Genomic DNA, 25,404 nt, shown 5'->3' on the forward strand with positions numbered 1-25,404 from the left:
CTACAGACCAGATTTGCATCGCTCACATTTTTGCTTGTTTGGTGCACTCAAGAGGACATTATGTCAGGAAAAGTGCAGCGACAACGTGGGATATATGTCAATAACAGTTGCAATATATGTTGCCAGAGTTCATAACGTCATCAGTAACAAGATCAAGAAGAGCCAAACAAATACAAAAGTGGGGCCGCGGAAGAGTGAACACAGCAACACAGGGGAATAAGACTCAGAGAATTTGTAGCAAAGTGACTCAAACAATGAGACAAAGACTTCTTTGCATAAGGCATAAAAAATAGTACATCGTTGGGAGAGGTATATTAATATTGGTGGGGATTATGTTGTGAAGCAGCTAAAGTGACATTTTGTAAAAATACAGTTCTTTTTTCTCCTTCAATTTGTCTCTTCAATTATTGGATGTCCCTGGCAGAAATGCAGTACAATCCTGTATGTATTGCTCCCGTTGGCACAACGAAGCGCCGGCCATTGTGACCGAGTGGTTTTAGGCGCTTCAGTCCGGAACCACGCTGCTGCTACGGTCGCAGGTTCGAATCCTGCCCCGGGCATGGATGTGTGTGATGTCCTTAGATTTAAGTAGTTCTAAGTCTAGGGGAGTGATGACCTCAGAAATTAAGTCCCATAGTGCATAGAGCCATTTGAACCACAACGAAGCCAAGATTATATCTAGTAACAGCGCACACAAAAGCATTTAAACAATCATTCTTCCAGCACTCTATGCTCGAATGGAATTGGAAGGACTTCTACACTGAGAAGTACCCTCTGCCGTGCCCGCCCAGCTAGCTGCGCGATCTTACCGGCTGCTTCCCGAGCGGGAAGCCGTGCCTGTCCCCGATACGAATCCGGCCCTGTGGACTAGTGTCGAGATCCGGTGTGCCGGGCAGCCTATGGATGGTTTTTAAGGCCGTTTTCCACCTACCTCGGCGAATGCGGGATGGTTCCCCTTCTTCCGTCTCAGTTACATTGTGTCTGCGATTGCTGCGCAAACACCGTTTCCACGTACGCGTACAACATAATTATTCTGTCACGCCAACATTTGGGGCTATATTCGTCTGGTATGAGACGTCCCGGGGGGTCCACTGGGTTCGATGTGGGGCGGTGGTGGAGTGGGTGGACTGCTGTGACCTGTTGTGGGGGTTGTGAATCACTAAGGGCTACTGTGGGGTCAAGCCTCTCCGTCGTGTATAGCTCCAAGGTTTAATAAATACACACATACCCTCTGCCGTGCACTTCACATTGGTCTGCAGAGTGCAGCTTTAGATGTATCATGCTTGCTAGCAGTCGCGCCGCTCTCTATTTCGTCATAATTTCCCATAATTACAATCTGCCTTTGCAGTTTGTTTAATCTGTGAAACTAAAGTTGTGCAAATGTCTATAATTTTTGATGAATTTCGTACGAACATTAGGCCATGGACACGATTTCACGACCACATCATTGGGTGCATATGTACAAATGCTATAAACTCGTATGAGTTTAAAACTAATACCTGACCCTACAGCCGCTAGTGATATCACCAACATTAGGAGATGTAAGTTTAAAAGACACAGAAACATTTCCTACGCTACAGCCTAACATCCATATAACAAATATCGTCAAGGTTGCAAATACCGGCGTGACGGTCTGTATTTTAGCAGAGTTTGATGAAGAGGTAGTAGAATCACAGTAACTGTGTGTACTCACGTTTCTAAACAGTGTTGGTCTGCCAGAGTTCGAGGCGCTCAGCATCCAGGGCGGTCTCTGAGTGAAGAGATGTCCACGCGGCACAATGCACGGTCCACACCTGCAAGCGGGAGAAATTAGTCCCGGAATACGGCGCCCCTCCGCTTTTGACGTCCGTATCAGGAGAATGCGGAGCGAGCCCATCCGAAAGCGATTAGTATCAGGAAGTGAGCGAACGGGTAGTAAACAAGGTGGGCACTTCCGTGTCAACTTGTTGGAGTTACCATTACCGTACTCAGTGTAGCCGAAGGTCAGCCACAGAGCTCAGTGAAAACAGGCAGAAACGCAGGATCACAGTATTGGGGAGACTGGTTTCATTCTTTTTTTTTTCACCATGGAATAAGGAAACGTGAGCATTCTGTAACATATTCTCGAGGTGGACAAAAACTAAGAGCGGTAGACTGATGTCCATAAGAAACGAATCGGTGTCTACCACTGTCGTATCGTTTGCACTGAAAGTGCAGGAAGTCTTTATTCCGAAACATGACATGGTATTAACCGTTGCTTCGCTCTTTACGCTTCTGTTTTGTCACAAGCCGTATCTAATGAAATCGTGTGCCTGTGAAATACTGTCTCAGCTGTTTCCAGTCAGAAGAATCACAGGTCGCAGTAACTGACCTAGCGAAAAGTGACGTTCTCCATGAAGGGCTCACTGTGCCTCTTCCGTTCTTAGTGTATTTAAACGATTTAGGAGATAATCCGTCTAAAATGTTTGGAAATGTTGCTGTCATTTACATTCTAGTAGGGTCATGAGGAAATGAAAAGGCATTATGAAACAATTTAGCCAAGATCTCTGCGTAGTGAGAAAAGAGCTAATTGATCCTGCACAATAAAAAGTCTGAGGCCTTTTCGATTAAATATCTACGAATGGAACAACCATTGAGAAGTGTTGGAGGCGTGAGGAGGAGGAGGCGAGCAGACGAATCAAAGAGCTATTTGAAAAGAAAAAGAAATAGAAGACGCAAGAAACCTATGGCCTACAGTACACTTGTCCGTATTTGTCTGGAGCATAGCTGCACCTTATGGGATCCTCACCAGTTCAAAGGAGGACAGTTAGTTTTCTGTTACCACTAAATAGGGAAGAGAGTTTCACGGATGTAATGATCGAATAGAAGTGGCAAAAACTGTAACAAAGACGTTTTCCGTTGCGGTAAGATATTTCCACGAAATGAGAACCATCAGTTTTCCCTTCCAAATGTCAAAATGCTTTGTTGACTCCCGCCTACATAAGAACAAATGACCATCCTACCACGCGTAGAAAGATAGGTGTTCATTTATTCCACGTCCTAATCGAGGGTGGAATGTTAAAAAAAAAAAAAAAGAACGGATGTTTAGCGTCTTGTAGTTGAAATGATAAAAAAATATTGTGAACGTGGTCAGTGAAGACAGTGATAAACACTTACGTGTGAGCCGCAGAGGAGTCATTTAGATGCAGATGTAGATGTCTGCACATAGTAAGGCGATCCATATTTAGCTACTTGATCTTTCTGTCTTTCGTTACTTTGGACTATTTAAGTTATTGGTTTATGTTTATAACTTCTACAGTTTTGTATGACTCATGTATGAGCGTAATATTGTTGACAATCACGTGCATGGTGCGAAGTGATCAACTTAAAATAAGCTGACGTTCAGGGTAACACGGATACCCCACGAGTAGTATTGTCCGCAATGATATGAAAGTAGACTGCACTGCCAGTTTCCGTCGTCGTAGATGACCTTAAATAGTTAGTTGTGCTACACTTCCCCTTTGGTATACCAAAAACTACCCATACAATACATTAGTATGGACAGAATCTTCAGTTACTGTCGTAGCAAGGTACATTCGCAGGACTTGTCCAAACATATGATGATGTAATATCGTTTGTTAACGCTGTAGAACGCTTATTGATTACGCCAACAGCAAAACGAAAGCCAGATTGTGGAGTTTTCTTTTGAAACGTTTGTCAACAAAAGAAAATCATGTACTGCAGACACGACAAATTGCTCATATAGCTGGAAGGACACGCATCTTAATAATCAGTCCAAGTTGTGTTGGAAAGCACTTAAATTTTCCAAGCTCATTAACACACGAGAGGTCAGCCATGTGACTATAGCGTAGATGCGAATGTAGATGAATTATACAAGAAGCTTCGTTCAGCATTATATGTCCTTAGAAGGATCTCTCATTGTGTTAATATAAATACCAGAGTGTTCGCTTGTATTTACACATTTTCACTCTCTCGTGGGCCACTGCACCTAAAGTAAACATCGGAAGCGACGAGTAAGAATTTGTGAAGAGTCCAGGCTGGGCAAGAATTCCCCTACCAACGTAACACCAGTTTAGTATATAATGTTATTATTCAGCATTGGTAGCTATGTTACTTCTAATCAGTCGTTGGAAACAATTGTCGGAATTCATGCTTACATGTTTTTGCTACCATAGCCATAGTCGAGCTGGAAGATGCGAGCGGTCATAGCTACCGAGGAACGACAAAACACAGAACGGACAATGAGACGGATTATGGGAGCATTCCACGAAAGATTTAGTAAGGCTCCACAGCCAAAGTCATCTGGATTGGTAAAGACCTGCTTTTGCTTTTGGCAGTGCTAAAGGCAGGCCGCGGAATGGAAGAAAGAAGGCACAACAGGAAGGAAACATGTTCCGGAGTCTCTGCTTCGAATGAACAATCTCCTATGAAATGCCATGCAGTCTAAGGCGCCTTGTCATGGCTCGCTCTGGTACCCCTGTCGGAGGTTAGAGTCCTTCCTCGGGCATGGATGTGTGTGTTGACCTTAGCGTACGTTAGTTTAAGTTAGATTAAATAGTGTGTAATCCCAGGGACCGACGACCTTAGAAGTTTGGTCCCATAGGAACTTACCTACGAAATCGTCACGTAAACGTGTTTTAGAAAACGATATGCCGAGGACAATAACGCGAGCTCACATCACAAAATATATTAATATGAGAGCTTTTCGATCGACATTCGTAAATGGGCGCGTTTTAGCATGCCACGCTTTGTTAACTGAATCTCCAAATGCAGTGAACCGTGCCAAGGTTATGTTTTCAGAGTAATATGCCATTTGTCGCAGCTTACGTGCTAAACCTATTTGCGATTGGTCCAAAGAGAATTCTCGTTGTCCGATCAAATTAGTAAGGAACCCTCCTCACGTGATGATATGGGCAGCGATGACGTCAGAACGTTTGCTTTGATGTGAATGGCGCAAATTATTTAAACGTGTTACAAACGTGTTTGTCCGCAGCTCATGATCTCGCACTAGCGTTCTCGCTTTCCGACCACGGGGTCCCGGGTTCGATTCCCGGCGGAGTCAGGGATTTTTACCTGCCCCGAGATGATTCATCACTCCACAAACTTTTTCCCCCTGTTCAATCGTCCAATGTTAGGGCTCCTTACACCAAGCGAGGCATCGTTTGCCATTTACGGCTCATGAGCAGCCCCTCGACCATGAAATCTAAGTTTTCTCACCTCCCACGTATCTGTCATAGGACTTGCAGTGGATCCTGATGCAGTTTGGAATGCCTGTTTGATGGTCTGGATAGACGTCCGCCTATTACACATTACTACCCTCTTCAATTGTCGGCGGTCTCTGTCAGTCAACAGACGAGGTCGGCCTGTGTGTTTTTGTGCTTTATGTGTCCCTCCACGTTTCCACTTCACTATCACATCGGATACAGTAGACCTAGGAATGTTTAGGAGTGTGGAAATTTCGCGTACAGACGTATGACACAAGTGACACCCAATCACTTGACCACGTTCGAAGTCTGTGAGTTCTGCGGAGCGCCGCATTCTGCTCTCTCATGATGTCTGACGACTACTGTGGTCGCTGATATGGAGTACCTGGCAGTAGGTGGCAGCAAAATGCACCTAATATGACAAATAATGTTTTTGGGGGTGTGCGGATACTTTTGATCGCATAGTGTCATCCCGACACGGCCTCATCCGACTTCCATATATTCCCAGATCTCGAAGAACACCTTTGGGTAGTCCGTTTGAATAGTGGCGAAGACTTGCAAGCAGAGGAGAGGTTACGGCTCCGCCAACGAATATTCTAGATGGGAGAAATGTGTTCTTTGCCACGGTGATTATGTTCAGAAATAAATGGGCAGACATGAAGAATAAAGACGTAGAAAGGTAATGAAGTTGATATTATTAAAAAAAGCTATCAGAGTGTACATAGAAAAATTCGGAGGTATTACTTTCTAGCACACACTCGTACAATCTACTTAAGAGACAGAAATGAGAGGAAATATGTACTCTGCATCACAGGAAAGTAAAACATCAATAAAGCGTGGTCAGATGTCAATGAAACTGTGCACACACCGAGGGAAATGGCGCTGTGATTAGCACACTGGACTCGTATTCTGGAAGACGACGGTTCGAAACCCGCGTCCAGCCATCCTGATTTAGGTTTTCCGCGATTTACCTAATCGCTTCAGGCAAATGCTGGGATAGTTGCTTTGAAAGACACGGCCGATTTCCTTCCCCATCCTGCGCTGATCCGAGCTTGTGCTCCGTCTCTAATGACTTCGTTGTCGACGGGACGTTAAACACTAATCTTTTCCCCATCCACAGCATTGGCAGGTATGTTAATGATTAGAGTTCCAACATTCTGTGACAAGTAGAACGGCCATTAGGGTACATTAGTGTTTTTCGTGCTTACTTTTGTTACCAGTACTGGTACAGTATAGAGAGGAATGAAGAGCTGAGTGATCACTGTCAAGACCAAGGAGACGCCGTGTATACGTATGAGGCAGCGTTATCAGAAACTGCCAGAGTTTTAAAGGGGCCTCACTGTAGATCTCCATTCGGTCGGCTGGTTGAATTGTACAGTGTTCAGATTTAGGGGCATTCGGCCGTGACAGTCGCCCAGTGTTGGACTGCATCGCAATGTGAGGGCAGCCATATTCGTCATCATGCTTTCAGTTGGTCCACATCTGAACACCACAAGGGAGGATAACCGTACTGAGCACAGAGCACAACGTAGCCCTTCTTTACATCTGCGATAAAACACCAAAAAACAAATGGTTGCGTCTGGAGAAGTGCCATGACCAGAAAGTATGGATTGCTGATGCATGAGTTGGTTCAAAAATGGCTCTGAACACTATGGGAGATAACATCTGTGGTCATCAGTCCCCTAGAACTTAGAACTACTTAAACCTAACTAACCTAAGGACATTACACACATCCACGCCCGAGGCAGAATTCGAACCTGCGACCGTAGTGGTCACAAGGTTCCAGACTGAAGCGCCTAGAACCGCACGGCCACACCGGCCGGCTGCATGAGTTGCATTGTATTCAGCGATGAATCATGATTATGCACTATTCAGAATGATCTTTTTTGACGTGTTGGCTTCGTAACAGTTCCTATTCCTCCAACTTTTGGAGAGGCACAGCGGTGCTACTTCTGGCTTCACGGAGTGGGAAGCCATCGTGTACGGCTGATAGCGATTGAGAGGAAACGGTTGACGGCAAAACGATCCATCACGGACATCCTGCGGCCTCATGATTTCCTTGATAGTATCGTGGTGCCGTCACGCTCTGCGTGATGTTGAGAACTTCTTTGACCAACAATATTTCCCTGTCTGTTCCCGATAAAACATTCCTCTGACCAGATTGGATGTCAACTCCGTCACAGTGAGAAGCGTATCAAGGATTACATTCAGCAATTTTGGACTACGTTGCCTGGGGAGAAGGTACAGAGGGTTTACGGTCCGCATTCCAATCCGGTCACTGCATTCATCCTAGCCAGAGGAGATGTAACGTTATAGTGCTGAACTGGCTCATACTGCCAAGTTCTTTGTGAATTTTACTCGAGTTTGTAATCACTGAAATAACATCAGCCCGTGAAGTGTCATTACGTTTCCTCTCCCCCTTTGGGTGCTTCTTTTTTTTGCGGGCAGCAGAGATTCGTCGAGATTCGAAGCGGAAGGAAGTCTAGGTTTCGGTATCTTGCGTATGTCAACAACTCGCTCAGCAGTATTTGCGTGGAGAGGCGGAATGCAAATTCTTATCTCTGAGACGTGGTGCGTGCTGCCGGAATCCCGCGCTTTCGCCCTCGTAGCGAGGTCGCCACACGCGTTCCTCTGGGGAAAGTAGGGGACGCACTAGCGAAAGTACTTTACAGCTGCGAATTGCCTTTATCGCACTGTATGCCAGCCCTCCACACAGGGACAGGGCACTGGCGCTAACGAGTGCGTGTCAGCGGGCTCACTAAGATACGAGATAGAAACAAACGACTACGGAACCAGTTGGCATAGGGATGACGACTTTGCGCCACCAAAAGATTTCCCGAGAATTTTACTGTTTTTCCCGGACTAAGTTCCAATTTCATATGAACCAATTTTTGTTGTATGTGAAAGTAAGTTCGACTTCAGTAGGGTCGCAGTTTTCTCGATCGTTTTTGAGACCCCACGTCCCTTACTAGAGATCATTCCAAGTACACTTGTGACTGAAAACAGTACATGTCTAAAACTGTACGAAATAGATTTCATTGTTGTTCAAGGAAGAATGTTCGGTCGTTTCTTCTCATACGTCTATGACGTTGGCTGCTACAAACAACTTTAATCATCCAATATCACACTGTTATTTCTATCTATGAGTGTGCATTTGTAGTTTTGGGGCGTCCCTGACACGCATCATCTTGAAGAGAAGTCCTACACGGTCGAGACCAGCCACACATTTCTTAAGTGAGGGGAAGACGCTTTATGAAGTTTCACGTACTTTGAGCATATTTTCGTCGGTGATAAACAGTGGAAAATCAAACATTTAATGACAGAGCGATTTTCCAGTCCACCTATTTGAATGAAAGGTCTTCGTCAACTAAGCTATCCCATCGATCAAGTCGACAGTTGATATACGATATTCCGCAACGTGTACCAACACGATAAAAATAAAATTTCCTATATTATCAATTACATCTGCGTACCAGGTCGAGAAATTTGACCCTGTCCGCGTATCCGTGCCATCACTTTCACTTTTGGATCGAAATTCTCACTTTCAGATTATCCTCCTTCCCAGTTTCGCCTCTTGTGGAATGTTGGGAGAACGCAATGAATCATATAGCGTCAATGTGAACACCAGTGTATGTATGCTCATAGGAAAACTATGAGCAACAAAGGCCGGCCGGGGTGGCCGAGCGTTTCTAGGAGCTACAGTCTGGAACCGCGCGACCGATAAGGTTGCAGGTTCGAATCCTGCCTCGGGCATGGATGTGTGTGCTGTCCTTAGGTTAGTTAGGTTTAAGTTGTTCTAAGTTCTTGAGGACTGATGACGTCAGAAGTTAAGTCCCATAGTGCTCAGAGCCATTTGAACCAGTTTTTTTTATCAACAAACTTAACAGTAATAGCAGTAAAATAATTACTCAAATTACCACTAACACTGACTGTTCGAACAGTTTTTCTATCTGCAAACTATAACATATAAATATAAACTCGTACAGTTTTAGCACTGAAGGAGAAGCTACGTACTGTATCAACTCTCCTCCACCAACAACTTAGGAGGTAAAGTTAGTCAAAAGATCGCCATCAACAACACAGAGTTCATCAGAAACATCAGAAATGCTTTTTTTTCTTTTTTCATAATATTTCTTTAGCATTTAATATTTTCACATAACGACATCACATAACAGAGAATCACAGAAATATACTTATTTTATTAATAATTATGTACTCTACAACACATTCACGTTTCAATCTTCAATATGGAAATCTGTAAGAAATTGTCCATTGAGTTATTTATTAGGCGACAATTACATTAAATCCACATTACAGGATTTTTTTACGTAAGGTTTTGTATCAGAAATATTATCATAAGCTTTACTTATTGGTATCTTGAAAATATTCTGGTATGTATAATATTCTGGGTGACGAGTTATTTTCTCGTGTTCATCCCACAAATAAGCCTGATACTGTAGGTTGTCCAGAAAATTGTATGAATTATGCGTCCCATGATCCATGTTGTTGCGTGTCGTTTTCCTGTGGGAAACTTTCCATTCGGATACCATGTCGATAGGGGCCTGAATATTGCGTATATCCGTTCTATTGATCAGTCGAATTATGTCGCTTACTGTGTTCAATACCAACACAAATTTTGAGCGCGCAAAACAATGTTCAATTAAGTCCTACATATTATAATTTCGGCCGAAGGTTTTAACTGGATGGATTAAAGTTTGGAGTTGGGCATTATTGTCCGGTTTACCATTTTGTACCATGTCAGTCTGGCGCCTTCTGGTATTTTCATCGCCAAATTTTCCATAAGATTTTCCAGTTGTGCTGAGGTAATCTTAGTTCTCATTTATTAGAAACTGGGGTTCCTTCGAGAGCGGTGTACTTTTTGGGAACTTTTCCTTCTTTTAGGACGTTCATTGGTATGTACTCCAAAGAGAGATGATAATTTCAGGTGAAATTTAATGAGTCTAGTGTATTCTCATTATTTACCGGCGTTAGTTGTGATGTCGTGCAGTATTTAGAAAACAGTAGAGCAGTTGGCGATTGTGGTCTCTTTTCTATTACACGCCTAATTCTGTTGACGAGTAGTGACGCGTATTTTGCGTGCAAGCCCATTAGTCTCCGTCTACCCTCACATAAGAGGAGGGTACAATGTTTGCAAAGAAATCTTAAAAACTTCGCTCCTCCATATAAACTAGTATACACTGATCAGCCAGAACATTGTGACCACCGACCTATATCTTTATAAACCCGTCCAGGCGAGAGCAGCGTCACTTGCTAGTCGGATACCTGCACGGTGCATGTACACTACTGGCCATTAAAATTGCCACACCAAGAAGAAATCCAGATGATAAACGAGTATTCATTGGACAAATGTATTATACTAGAACTGACATGTGATTACATTTTCAAGCAATTTGGTTGCATAGATCCTGAGAAATCAGTACCCAGAACAGCCACCTCTGGTCGTAATAACGGCCTCGATACGTCTGGGCATTGAGTTAAACAGAGCTTGGATGGCGTGTACAAGTACAGCTGCCCATGCAGCTTCAACACGATACCACAGTTCAGTGACTGGCGTATTGTGACGAGCCAGTTGCTCAGCCACCATTGACCAGACGTTTTCAATTGGTGAGAGATCTGGAGAATGTGCTGGCCAGGGCAGCAGTCGAACATTTCCTGTATCCAGAAAGGCCCGTACAGGACCTGCAACATGCGGTCGTGCACTATCCTGCTGAAATGTAGGGTTTCACAGGGATCGAATGGATAGAGCCACGGGTCGTAACATATCTTAAATGTAACGTCCACTGTTCAAAGTGCCTCAATGCGAACAAGAGGTGACTGAGACGTGTAACCAATGGCATCTCAAACCATCAAGCCGGGTGATACGCCAGTGTGGCGCTGACGAATACACGCTTCCAATGTGCGTCCACCGCGATGTCGCCAAACACGGATACGACCATCACGATGCTGTAAACGGAAACTGGGTTCATCCGAAAAAAAGACGTTTTGCCATTCGTGCACCCAGGTTCGTCGTTGAGTACTCTATCGCAGGCGCTCCTGTCTGTGATGCAGAGTCAAGGGTAACTGCAGCCGTGGTCTCCGAGCTGATAGTCCATGCTGTTGCAAACGTTGTCGATCTGTTCGTGCAGATGGTTGTTGTCTTGCAAATGTCCCAATCTGTTGACTCAGGGATCGAGACGTGGCTGCACGATCCGTTACAGCCATGTGGATAAGATGCCTGTCATCTCGACTGCTAGTGATACGAGGCCGTTGGGATTCCAGCACGGCGTTGCGTATTACTTTCCTGAACCCACCGATTCCATATTCTGCTAACAATCATTGAATCTCGACCAACGCGAGCAGCAATGTTGCGATACGATAAACCGCAATCGTGTTAGGCTACAATCCGACCTTTATCAAAGTCGGAAACGTGATGGTACCCATTTCTCCTCCTTACACGAGGCATCACAACAACGTTTCACCAGGCAACGCTGGTCAACTGATGTTTGTGTATGAGAAATCAATCTGTTCGAAACTTTCCTCATGTCAGCACGTTGTAGGTGTCGCCACTGGCGCCAACCTTGTGTGAATGCTCTGAAAAGCGAATCATTTGCATATCACAGCATCTTCTTCCTGTCGGTTAAATTTCGCGTCTCTAACACGTCATCTTCGTGGTGAAGCAATTTTAATGGCCAGTAGTGTAGTATCAGTGAGCGCGCTATTCATGCGTAGAACGGGGAAGCCACGAGATCTATCCGAGAAGGCAAGAGTACTGCTTTGGGATCATAGATTTACCTGAAACTTTGTATACCTATCGTAGGTCATTAAAACAACATAATGTGCAAGTAGAAAGGTGCACTACTCTGGCAATTCTGAGAAACTAGCAAGAGAAATTTTAAGAGTCTATTATGAAACTGATGTATCTGCCCATTGATGCCGGATGTTAGGGTCCGTGATGATCAAGTGGTTAGCCTTAGATGTACGAAAACTAACATGTGTGAGACAACGGTTCGACTCCTGCTCACACATACTTTTTAATGTATATCTTTGTCATCACTGGTCATATAATTTCATTTCTATGACATTCGAGGGATAATATATGTAAAAAAATCACGTGTATCTGCGTGAAGTTTCAATGAATTTCATGTCATTTGACTGCTTAATACTTGTAATTAAATTTATTTGTTAGAATAAGCACATTTGTAACTATCTACGAGTACACGAAGAAGCGTATTGAGTTTTCCTGAAAAAGTATACCTATAGTGATTTGCGAAATCCCCTATACATGTTGTATCGCTTGCTGTATAGCAGTACCTACCTTTTTGGGCATCAGGAGGACATGAGCTAAGCATCAAACTATTTGCTTGTTGATTCACCTGGCAATATCCTCCTTCAGTGACACATTGAAGCATAAGAGGTAAGTGTTTCAAATACCTCAGACAACGGATAAACTCGATCAATAGCTACACCAAAGTGGAGAAAGCCTACCACCTACGTAAGAATATTAACAAATCCAAGTCCGTTTCCCTACATTTTGGCTGGCCGAGCTGTTCTAGGCGCTTCAGTCCGGAACTGCGCTGCTGCTACGGTCGCAGGTTAAAATCCTACCTCGGGCATGGATGTGTGTGATGTCTTTAGGTTAGTTAGCTTTAAGTATTTCTAAGCCTAGGGGACTAATGACCTCAGATGTTAAGTCCCATAGTGCTCAGAGCCATTTGAACCATTTGAACCTAAATTTAAAATTCTGACATTACAACACCATGCCGTGACCTTTACTTTAGGCCGCATTGTCAAAAAGGACAACTCGAGAACCTCGAAGTAAAATATGGAAAGAATTCGAGAAAAATCGTGAGCTCTATCAAAGAAAATGGTGAATATAGCTTCAGAAACTAGGAGCTCACTTGCATGTAAAGCGCATTATAACAGCCATGAAATCTTCTGCGGTTTTGGAGACGCGGTGGACTAGTGGACACTCACTTCAAGCATTTTCACCACTGTTTCTAGAGACACCTACGTCAAGTGGACAAGACTAGTTAACAAAGGACTTCAATGACTAAAACTCGACGACAACGACATTAACGGCAGTGATCAGAACCGAATACTGATTAGAGCATCAGATTCTGTCCAGTCACTAACAGCAGTGAAATTGCGTCTGGGAACTAGAGTTGCATTTCAACAGCGCCCATAGCGCCAGGTTGAAAGAGCACTGGGGTAAGTAGGAAGCTCGCAAAAATTAAAAACTTCGTGATCCAGTGAAGACCTAGACAGAATATCATAGTAAACTCGCACATGTGCTTTTGCGAATCGTAAGCAGTGCCGTAAACCAGAACAAAGGTAATCCATTATCATTTAGAAGGGCAAATGAACTGAAAAGCAGCGCCTGAAATCGTGTTCAATTTCTGGCAGGAATGTGAAAATCACAAGGAAAACCCAACAAATGGTTCAAATGGTTCAAATGGCTCTGAGCACTATGGGACTCAACTGCTGTGGTCATCAGTCCCCTAGAACATAGAACTACTTAAACCTAACTAACCTAAGGACATCACACACATCCATGCCCGAGGCAGGATTCGAACCTGCGACCGTAGCAGTCGTACAGTTCCGGACTGCGCGCCTAGAACCGCGAGACCACCGCGGCCGGCGAAAACCCAACAACCGTTGATTCAAATAAGGGTGGAAAATTACTGCACCAGAGGTGAGGATATGAAAGATTTTCAAATTTTTCGCAGATACTGTTCGACCTTCTGGAAACAGAGTGAGGGGCAGCAGGAACGGGGGACATAAAAGATTTACGGAGTGAATACACGAGTGTAGTGATGTTTGTGCGTCATTACGGCACATTGGAGAGATTGCTGCCTGACGATACCGTGGCAGAGGATAGGAACGATGAAAGAGGGGGTAGGGGAACCTGTTGCACAGATGGCCTTGGCTGTTGGCTGGAGTGTGACGTCAGACACCCCCCCTTCCCCCCCTTCCCCCCCTCCTTGCGGGCAGAGGATAGGAACGATGAAAGAGGGGGTAGGGGTACCTGTTGCACAGGTGGCCTTGGCTGTTGGCTGGAGTGTGACGACAGACACCCCCTCCTTCCCCCCCCTCCTTGCGGGCAGAGGATAGGAACGATGAAAGAGGGGGTAGGGGTACCTGTTGCACAGATGGCCTTGGGTTTTGGCTGGAGTGTGACGACAGACACCCCCCCTTCCCCCCCCCCCCCCCTCCTTGCGGGCAGAGGATAGGAACGATGAAAGAGGGGGTAGGGGTACCTGTTGCACAGATGGCCTTGGCTGTTGGCTGGAGTGTGACGTCAGACACCCCCCCCTTCCCTCCCCTCCTTTCGGGACAGACTTAAACTGTAGTGGAGCCCGACCTCTAGGTTAGGTTGAAAGGTGATAATTTTGTTGAGTGTTGGCGAGCCCAACGAATGTTAATGCCAAATAAAGGTTGTGGTTATAGGCTGACTTGTAACGTGGCGTAATGTTCACGCCCGCGCCACAGTTAAACCCATTTCCCCATATTTAACGAATTTTTCATCACAAAACCTAAAACTGTGAGCTAAGCTCAAAACTCTGTCATTGGACTGTCAAGAAGAATGGTCGGCAACACCTAAAATTTAAGACTGTTACTAGACACTAATTCAGTCCACGATTCCAGGAGCACCATGTTATAATAAGACACAAGCATCGAGGAGCTTCACGGCAGCTACAGCACAGCTGTAACTGCAAGTTCAATAAACACCTCTGTCGGATCAACCTACACGCCTCTCTCTCTAAGTGTTTCGCAAAGAGGAAGGAGAGCCAAACCATATATTCCTAGCCGGTCGGAGTGGCCGAGCGGTTCTAGGCGCTACAGTCTGGAACCGCGCGACCGCTGTGGTCGCAGGTTCGAATCCTGCCTCGCCCATGGATGTGCGTGATGTCCTTAGGTTAGTTAGGCTTAAGTAGTTCTACGTTCTAGGGGACTGACGACCTCAGAAGTTAAGTCCCTTAGTGCTCAGAGCCATTTGAACAATATATTCCTACAATGTCCTCGGAAGTCATTAGTTTCCAAGTAGCCCCAAAACCGTGTTAGGATCCACCGATACGGGAGGTAAGAGTTCGTCAACAATGCCAACATCTCAATGTAGCTCCCTGCGCTGCTAATCTAATGCTCTTGATAATAAGACGTCCTGGGGAAGACCAAAGCACACCTAACGGACTATATTCCCGCGTGCTAGTCAATACGATATGGGACGCTGAGCCTTTAAGTACTATAAGTGTATGTCACTATGCACCTCCTACGTGCATGCGGGAATACTGGTGCATCTATAATATCCAAATCCGGTTCTTGTATATTGTTCTCATGTTTTCTCTAGATGGTACTTACAGACCTGCACAAATATTCAAATCTCTATCCCCAGATTTCGAAAAAGTTCTTATAGGATATACGAAAGGACATTTTATTTTTAATTTAGATACATACTCATTAAAATGAATCCATTGTAATATCTCAAATGTCTACCAACAGCGATCTATCATTTCTTTTACGAGTTGGATTTTCATAGCATTCTACCTCTACATATCCTGTGTTACATTTTCGTCTTGTCTATTCGTTTCGGGATACTGTGGACGTAAAATTTGTTTTATGTCGGACTCTGTACTTTATTAAGACTACGTAACTTCGTAACAGGGTACGACTTAAACTAATGTACACAACAAATTGCAGTACAACATTTCCAATGTTGAGATGGCTATATAGGCATGTTCCGACAGTCAAATTAAAAAAGGAAAAAAACTCAAATAGCATGTATTATTCATTTGTATTTCATTGCTGAAGAGCATTTTGATGAATCTTGTATACATACAGGATGATTCCGTGATGATATTACAAAGCTTCAGTAACGATCGAGAAGAATAAATGTACAAATTTGATGCAGGGAATCCTGGCACATAAACAACCGAGTCAAAAGTTATATCGAGAATCGTTGTGATATCTCTGACTGTGGAAAACATAAACCGGTACTGTTCTTGCTAAGACTGCAGAGTAGGCAACTTTCAGAGGTGGTAGTATGGACCAAAACAAGCAAAAATTGTAAAGCAAACTTGGGTCGTGCATACCATAAGGGCTGTGGGCACTTGTTTAGGAGAAGAGATGTGCTTCACAATAGCGAGAATGAACTAGTGCTCATACTCCTAAAGTTATGTATTTTAAAGGCCTCATTTGCTGGAATTTTTTTCCTTGTTTTAGTCCATACTGTCTCCTCCGAACAAAACGGAAACCAAACAATTTGCAGTGCAAGAGATGTGTTTCACAGCACCGAAAATGAAAAAGCACTTGTAGCTCTTAAAGTGCGTATCCACTTTAGAGCCCTTGTTTACTAGACATGTTTACTTGTTTTCGTCCATACTGTCGCCTCTGAAAGTTGCCTATCCTAAAATCGTAGTAACAATAGCATCGGTACGTGTATTCCGCTGTCAGAGGTATTAGGAAGATTTTTGCTAATAACTTCCGACTCGGTCATTTCTGGGCCGCTCCCATATCCCAGACTGATACATTTACCCTTCTCCATCATCCCTGAAAGTTTGTAACATCTTTACGGAATCACGCTGTACATCGCACATAAAACACTAAAACTGAAAGGTGGGAAGGAGGGGGAAATCGTAACTTCTAACACGGCCTGTTTCGCGGCTTTAAGCCGCATCATCAGGTGGACAACATTAAAAGATGATAGGCATAAACATCGCTCCTAGTCAAAATTTGCTATTCAGAAAATATCGTCAATTCTACGTTAAGGATATTGGTCTGTAATTCTGCAGGTTCGGTCTTTTACCCTTCTTATATAAAGGAATCACCTGCGCTTTTCTCCAGTTCCTTGGAACTTTTCGTTGCATGAAAAATTCGCGATAAATGCAAACTGAGTAATGGGTGAATGACGTGGAATACTCTTTGTAAAACCTAACTGGGATTCCATCCGGATTTGGCGACTTACTTCTTTTCAGTTTTTTTTTTTTTATTTCTCGCCAGGGACGCTTATTATTATGTCATCCATACGGGGCTCATGTGCGGTGGTCAAATGACGGTAAGTTTGTACGCTTGTAGGTTCAGTGAATGGTCGGTGAAAAGGCACTGTTGGTAGCCCCTTGGTTCATCAGCGCAGTCAGCTGTGCAACCGTTCCAAGTCTATTCGCCTTTACACATCTCCGCAGCCATCATTCATTCCTGTCATCTGTGGCCCGTGACGCACCGCAATTCCTCGGCACCGGTTTTGGATACAGACATTTTGCCATGCGCAGGTGGCACACGAACAGTATACAAACTTAGCCGCTTTCAACGATCATTTCCATTTTGAGGTCAGATAAGTCGTCCCGTTCCACATCTTGACAACGAATGCACTGTTTGCCGCGTCCCTCCGACTCTCTTTATTTGTCCTCCACTGCCAGTATTCCCAAGTGCCGATTGTGAGCCGTTATTGTACGATGACGTCGAACATAGGCGGCGGTCACGTAAATGTGACTGTACCATCTATTATATCCAGGTGCCACTGACCACACTCCTTCGTGGTGTTGCTGTTTATTTTTTTTTTTTTGCTAGCTTAATTTTTACAATAAATGTTCGGAAAAGTTTGTATATCGTGGGGAGCGGGGAACCTGGTGATGGCATACGAGACTGCTGACTAGCCAAACGGTAGAAACGGCAGCGGAGCTTTCTCCTTGGTGATGCACCATCAACACTGGCAGTGACTAATGATACACTTTCCTCTCTGCGTTACACACTCGCGTCTCTTAGCGTACGAGCAGGCTGCGGCCGGCTCTTGAGAAACGGCGTGCTGAGAGAGTAGCCGACGAGTACTGGGCGCCCGCTAAATGACGGCTCTCGTCAAATTGCGTCAATCAGGCGGCCCTGAAACCTAAAAGCCTTAGCGCCATTTTCATAATCGCATAGCGGCGCTTGTGAAACGAATGCGTCGGCACGCTTCATTCTGCGCTTCTCTTCCACGATTTACCGTCTCTTGCTTTCTGAGAGACTATTTCACTTCTTTGCTACTCTTTTATTTGGTGTTTTCGTTTGCCAGTTGTAGGGGAAGTCCAGGCACAGGCTTAGCTTTCATTTTGTCAACTGACAGTAATGGGTGAGTGATGTATCTTACCAAAGACGTGGTAGTGAAGATGTCAATATGACTACTACCAGCAACCCAATGACGAATTGAGGGCGATCAAAAACTTTTACTTCACCGGTATTTGTCCTTGTATATCATTTAATACGTTCTGCTTCTTTTGTTTCCATGTTAATCGCAGAACTTTGAAGCTTCGTTCCCACCTGTGATAAACTTCTGGAGTGATGGTATAGTCCATTCTGAAGTGGAAAAGAACGGCGGAACCAATAAGTTTAGATCATACTTAAAAACATTACGCGGTTCGAAATCGTCTATCCAGTTACTCAGCGACCACAGTGGTACCAAAACGGAAGATAACAGGGAGAAGGGCGAAATAATGAATTCGATGTTCTAAAATTGTTTCACCACTCTAGATGATTACACTGTACCTCCTTTCAGTCACCGTACGAACGACGAACTAGCATGTTCTGAGATGACCTAACGCGGAGTAGTAAAGCATCTACAATCGCTTAGTAGTGGTGAGGCATCGGGACCAGATGAGATACCTATAAGTTTCTACCAAGGTTATGCGAAAGAATTCGCTTCCCTTCCAGCACTAGTGTATCACTGTTCACTGGAACAACGAAGGGTACCAAGCGACAGGAAGAAAGCGCAGGTCATTTCTGTTTTCAAGAAAGATTTTACGACGGAGGCCTATTTCGTTGACGTCAGTCTGTTGTAGAATTATGAAATATGTTTTGTGCTCAAGAATTACGACGTTTTTGGAGAACTAAAATCTCGACAGTAAAAATCTACATAGAGTCCGTAAAAAGAGATCTTGCGAAATTCATTTCGCTCTGTTCCTTCGTGAGATTCTTAACGCTGTTCACAGAGGCACTCAGGTTGATGCCATGTTCCTTGACTTCAGGAAGACATTTAACACAATCCCAAGTTGCAGTTTAGTGAAAAAAAATTCGAGCTCAGCTAGTATCTGCCTAGATTTGGCCTTGCCGCAGTGGATGCACCGGTTCTCGTCAGATCACAGAAGTTAAGCGCTGTCGGACGTGGTTGTTGCCATTTTTCGGGGTGCACTCAGCCTCGTGATGCCAATTGAGGAGCTACTCGACCGAATAGTAGCGGCTCCGGTCAAAGAAAACCATCATAACGACCGGGAGAGCGGTGTGCTGACCACACGCCCCTCCTATCCGCATCCTCATCTGAGGATGACACGGCGGTCGGATGGTACCGATGGGCCACTTGTTGCCTGAAGACGGAGTGCAAGAGTTCCTTGGAGATAGAACTCAACACGTCGATCTTAACGTACAAAATGCACAGATGTAAAGGTAATTTCCGGAGCACTCGGAGGAACTGTGGTAGGACCGTTACTGTTTACAGTGTATATAAACGACGTAGTATGAAACGTCGGAAGCTCTTTATGATCACTCGTAGATGCTACGGCTGATCGATGCATAGTGCACGTTCTGGCAGTTGACCCTGAACGTAAACAAACGTAACATATTGCGCATACACAGGAAAAAACCCACTACTGTACAAGAACACTATTGATGTCAAATTGCTGGAAACAGTATACAACCACAAAATGTCTAAGAGTAACCATACAGACCTATCTTAGGTAAAATTACGTAATGAAACAAATAGTAGGAAAGCAGTTCCCAGACTGAGATTCATAGAAATAATCTTAAGAAAATGCTGCTCATCGGCGGAAGAAGTAGGTTACGAGTCGCTTGTTCGACCGATTCTTGACTATTGTTCATCAGTCTGGGAACCTTACCAGGTAGAACCGATAGAACAGACGGACGAGATCCAACGAAGAGCGGCGCGTTTCGTCACGAAATCGTTAGGTTCGTGAGAGAGTTACAGAAATGCTCAACAAACTCCCGAGGCGGATGCTGCAAAATATGTACTGAGAAGTTTCGAGAGAGTACTTTCCGGAAAGAGTCGGACTTCCTCCCACATACATCTCGCGAAATGACCACGTTGAGAAAATTCCAGAAATTATAGCTAATACAGAGGCTTGCCATTGGCGAGTGGAAGAGGGAAGGGGTTCAGCTAGTGGCACCAGAAGAACCCTCCTTCACACACACAGTCACCTGGCTTGCGGAGTATTGATGTAGCTGTAGGTGTCACTACATATATGGAATAAGAGGGATATCCGTGATGTTGGAACCACTCTGATCGCCTTACGTCCAGTGAGACGTTTTCCGGTAATTGCGGCAGCAGCTTATCTTAGGAACTCGAGATACTTGAGTTTATTTAGATGTCCATCAGTGTAACAGGGATCAATGACGGGGTCTTGAAAAACACGTATCAAACATTGAAAGACCAAGAATCACGTGGATTTTCAACAGACGATTAGTACACATCGCGAAGTTTGACTTACCCATGATTTGCAAATAATGCTTCTTCCTTAAAAATTTTTTTGCATTGATTCGCCGCGTCAGTCTGAACTTTTCGTAGATAAAATTCCGAGAAACGTAACCAATTTTAGAAGTCATCACTGCGAAATTCTAGGTGCAGAAAAACGTGACGAGGACGAAATGCGATTAAATGTAGTGTTCGTAGAAGACTCGTACATTGTTCCTTCTCGTGCTGCTCAGATGACTGTTAGTAACATTTGCACTGTGTGTTATTGCTGTTAAAACGTTAACTTCATTTCTTTCATCAGGTGCTCCTCTCTTTCCTTGGCGCATTATATTCTCCACACTTACAGTTTCTAGAACTCTTTTATAATAATATTTACAAAGACAGATCATGAGTGCTTGGCACGATCTGGATACTCTTCAGCAAATAACAGCTTCCCTGCTTTACAGTTTGGCGATATTCGGCAGAAAAGATAATCACTTTTTCGACTGTCATATACACTGCGAATGTTTCATTAGCTTTATGAGCAAGTTCTTGATTGCTACATCAGCAGAACACGGATTGATGGGCTGCAAGAGGATGGATAAACACAAGAAGCATACATAGTTAAATGTTTGCTTACATTTGGTATTATAGGGCAGGTGTTTGTGCAACGTCTTCACCTGACTGCGGGGCATTGGTTAGGTCGCTATCACTTTGATACTATTTCATCAAGTTCCAACATGTTATCTCGCTATAGTTTTCTTAGAAGCTCCTTTCAAATGTCACAAAAAGTATATATGTCCATTAAATATATTCGACGTCGTAATTAGGCGACCCTAAACGATAAACATTACTTGCGATCGTCAAAAAATTCGCCACATTGTCAACTACAGCGAAAAACGCACCTCGACATATTTATTCATTCTTGATGTGGTTGGAGTGGCCTGTCTTAGCTGCTTCACCTTGTAAGTTGTTCAAAGTAATGTTTCATCCTAATACCCTGTTTTTTCGTATTCGCTTACCGCATGACTCCATTGAAAATGACGTGGCCGATCTTCTTCGCTAGAGGTTCACTTTAAACCCAAGTATATTATCACCCAAATTTATTGTCACCAAAAAAATACACTGAGAAAAACGATTAAAACAAAGCACTTTAACAGTGGAAAAAACACGGTGAATCAGCTAAGGAAATTATTTTGACCATTATGAACAGAGTTAAGCATCACAATAAAACATCTGTACGCTCGGCTACGTACCTTTGAACTAGTTGGAACATTTCAAACTTGAGTTGCTCTTAGACTATCAGAAGTTCAAATAACTTACGGGAATATACCCGAGTAACGTCCTCGACAACTGGCAATATATCGGCAGATCAGACTCTTGTCATTTTCAAGGTAAAAATGTATGATCTCTGTGCAAGGCAACTTAAACTGTTGGCTGAGCGTCCTAAGCGATCCAGGAATCCGGGAGTCCAGTAAAAATGTACTCAGAGTGACAACAAACAACGTACGCGAAAGTTGGAGAGCAATTGTATGTGGCTGAGTTTTTGTCCATACCGTACTCCTTGGTGGGTAAATTAACAGGAGCGACAACTTGGCAGAAAGACAAGGGGCCGGCCGCGGTGGTCTAGCGGTTCAGGCGCTCAGTCCGGAACCGCGCGACTGCTACGGTCGCAGGTTCGAATCCTGCCTCGGGCATGGATGTGTGTGATGTCCTTAGGTTAGTTATGTTTAAGTAGTTCTAAGTTCTAGGGGACTGATGACCATAGATGTTAAGTCCCATAGTGCTCAGAGCCATTTGAACCAAAGACAAGGGGTGTGATTGATCTATGACAGGGAACCGTCTTATTTTATACCCTTCCACGACAGCACCCAGCACGAAGGTTTTGCGAACAATTATTTGGTAGAGCAGGTCCAGTAGTATCGTCTGGCCACATTAATCTCACAGACTGGGGACACCCACAAGCGTTTCTGTGTTCCGGGTTCTAACAACTCTACCACAACAAAGATCAAAATTTAATAATGATTGTGGTGTTGCTCACGCTGCTAAATACTGCATTTTCGGGCAACAACAAAGTTATTATGTGGCAGGTGTCATTAGAGCACAGTTAATAAAGTCATTTCATGTCATAATGAATAAACTAGGCACTCATCGTTTCGTGTTCCCCACGCTGGTCTCGTTGTAAAATCATGGCTCAATCGTCGAAAATCTAGGTGGTGATGATTCCAAGCTCGGGTGCAAAGAGGCCTAGGTTTTATTCTGCTATATTCAAAAGTTTTGTAGGTGCGCTCCACAAACCATTCTTGAAGATTAAACCTTTCAAAGTTAGCACAATGGTGATGTAAAAAAATAATCAGCACTCCTAATTTACGTTACACTTCCTTCTTATTGCTTTTGTTGCAATATCACGCAACACACAAAACATCACTTCATAATACAAAACATACTTGAAAACATCTTCCTCACTGTTAAAGTTCACATTTTATAAGCTGACTACAATATGCGTCTTTCCAGCATGACGTCCAAAACTGAACCTTCTCAAGGTCCGACTCTCTAACAACTAATAATCGCTTACGCGCCCAAAAATCAAGAGTTACAAGTACGTCAAAGATCATAGTGACAAAAGAAAGAATACACATAACAATAATATCACTGCAATATAAACATATCGATATATCACAAATGAAATCAAATCTGAATGCTGTCTCAAAAATATGTCAACTACTTTACAGAAACACAGTAGAATATTGCTGGTATCGAGAGGTTAAGTTGAGGTGCCGTAATGGTTACGTAATTCAAGTACCATTACAGGGTCCACCGTCACTGTGACACGCTATAGAAGCGTTTGGTTCGTGCATGTGAGAAAATCCCGTCGACACCGCGGCCGCTAGTTACGGACAAATTCCGAGGGCAGACAGGTGCGCTTGTACGCGTTCATGATTCTTTGAGAATGAAGATGAAGGATGAGTAAGACGAAGTTGCAGCCACATTGCGCAACACCTGCTGTGTCAACGGGCAGAAGGATATCATACGACGGGACTATCTTCTGTATGTACTAAATGTTAAAAAAAAGAGGGGAGAGGAGAAATAAACTTCGCCTTCTGAGAGCGTTTGTGATGTTGTTTCAGTGATAACAAAATCCAGTCAAATTTACAAAGGACTTGGCAGTATGAGGCCACTTCCTTGTATGGTGTTGCACTCCATGTGACATGGATGCATGCGCTAAGGAGGTCATGAAACTGTTGCACCCTCTCCTGCACCAAGCTGGCTCACAACTGACGTAGCTGGTTCCTTATATCTTGGACACTGGCACTGGGACAGCCAGTCAAACACATGTCACAATGGATAAGGTCTAGGCATCTTGCTGGCCGCGGGAGTATCTCGACATCATGCAGACAGTATTCAGAGATTAATACTTAGCCAATTTACGAAAACAAAAAGGACGATAGAATAAAAAATATATACAATATGATCAAAAATGCATTCCATATTTTGAATGGTGGTGGTAAGGATCAAAACAAGACCAAAATATCGAAAATATATGGGCTCTAAAATCCAGTATGTGCAACTTTTCATCTTCGGTACTGTATAACATTTCACTTCTACCGCAAGTTGTTTGCCTTCCGAATTACCTACAGAATGCAGTAAACAAATGAATCGCCTGTCCTGCTAGAGGAGCTACCATACAACAACTGTTGGAGGTGTGGTTGATGGATGATGTAGCACCAGCCCACTGTCTCTCAAAAGTCCGAGAACACCTCGCACAGGAATTTAATGGGCAATAGATTGGATAGGGGGTTCAGAGCGTTGGTCAAATGGTGTAGAAACACTCTAATAACACGTCATCAACGACTTCCAGTGCACTCGTGACCAACCTGGAGTTTTCCAGAGAGTGCATGGCTCCTTAGACACTGGGCAGAAGAGTGCCTTCCTATGAATCGACACCATACTGAGGACTTGCTTTAGCGACGGCTCAGAAGTAGAGGTTGTATGCAGTAGCAAGTAGATTACATTATCTCTGATGTTTTACGTTTAAAGAATAATGTCCTCACATTTGCTTACTCACTTGTTTATTTCATTCCGTAGGTCGTTCGTGACAGCATATCTTGCAGCATAAGGCATGTGTTTCATAGTAGCGAAGATAAGCAAGTATTCATTGCTCTTAAGGTATGCGTTTTAGAGTCCATGTTTACTGAACGATTTTGTTCTTGTTTTGCTCCAAACTACCAGCTCTCAGAATATGGAGTACTTATTTTTAACGCCCTGTGTAGCTCTGTAGGTCTTTTTATAGCTGTAAAGAACACCGTTTGCTTGAAGAAATGCATGTTTAAGAATGCAGTACTCAAGTCTTGGAGTTAGACTCGTGTCAGTACATAGTTTACTACTATTCATTTTTAGATATGCAGTAAGGAAGGGCTTTTTAAGTGCAATTAGTTGATGAGTAACAAAACGAATCAGGATCGTTATAAGAAGAAGGAGAATGATGTCTCCGTGTGAGCTGTCTGTTGGCGGGAACGTAGCTCTGGAAGTGGGCAAGATGGCTTTCTCTCTTGAATGTAGTACGTATTTGTTATCACGGCGTTACAGTTGCGGGAAGCGAGAAGAAACGCAAAGGCCCGTGTTGTCGCTTGTGGATGCTTGCTTACCCTCAGCACGCTCACACAGCGGCGGCGAGGCGTCGTTGTTTAAACTCTCTCAGCAGCAAGGACAGCACCAGTTCACAGTGACAGCGGATTGTGTCAGATATCTGATTGCTCACAAGCGCCTTCTAATAAAATTGCGTGCTTATGGCGC

At 43.8% G+C, this 25,404-nt stretch overlaps 1 protein-coding gene across 2 annotated transcripts in view; it reads right to left on the bottom strand.

Moving 5' to 3' along the window:
* Positions 1 to 25,404, bottom strand: part of LOC126284024 (fatty acyl-CoA reductase 1-like) — a 244,364-nt gene that overhangs the window by 167,478 nt on the left and 51,482 nt on the right. Inside the window, exon 2 of one of the 2 annotated variants that reach the window (XM_049982575.1) lies at positions 1,694 to 1,793. The exons of the other annotated variant lie outside the window; for it this stretch is intronic. The gene's annotated coding sequence lies outside the window, so the exon portion shown is untranslated. The remainder of the gene's footprint in view (positions 1 to 1,693; positions 1,794 to 25,404) is intronic. 2 annotated transcript variants of the gene reach the window in all.

Source organism: Schistocerca gregaria, chromosome 8, assembly GCF_023897955.1.
Source record: "Schistocerca gregaria isolate iqSchGreg1 chromosome 8, iqSchGreg1.2, whole genome shotgun sequence".
NCBI classification, from domain to species: Eukaryota; Metazoa; Arthropoda; class Insecta; order Orthoptera; family Acrididae; genus Schistocerca; species Schistocerca gregaria.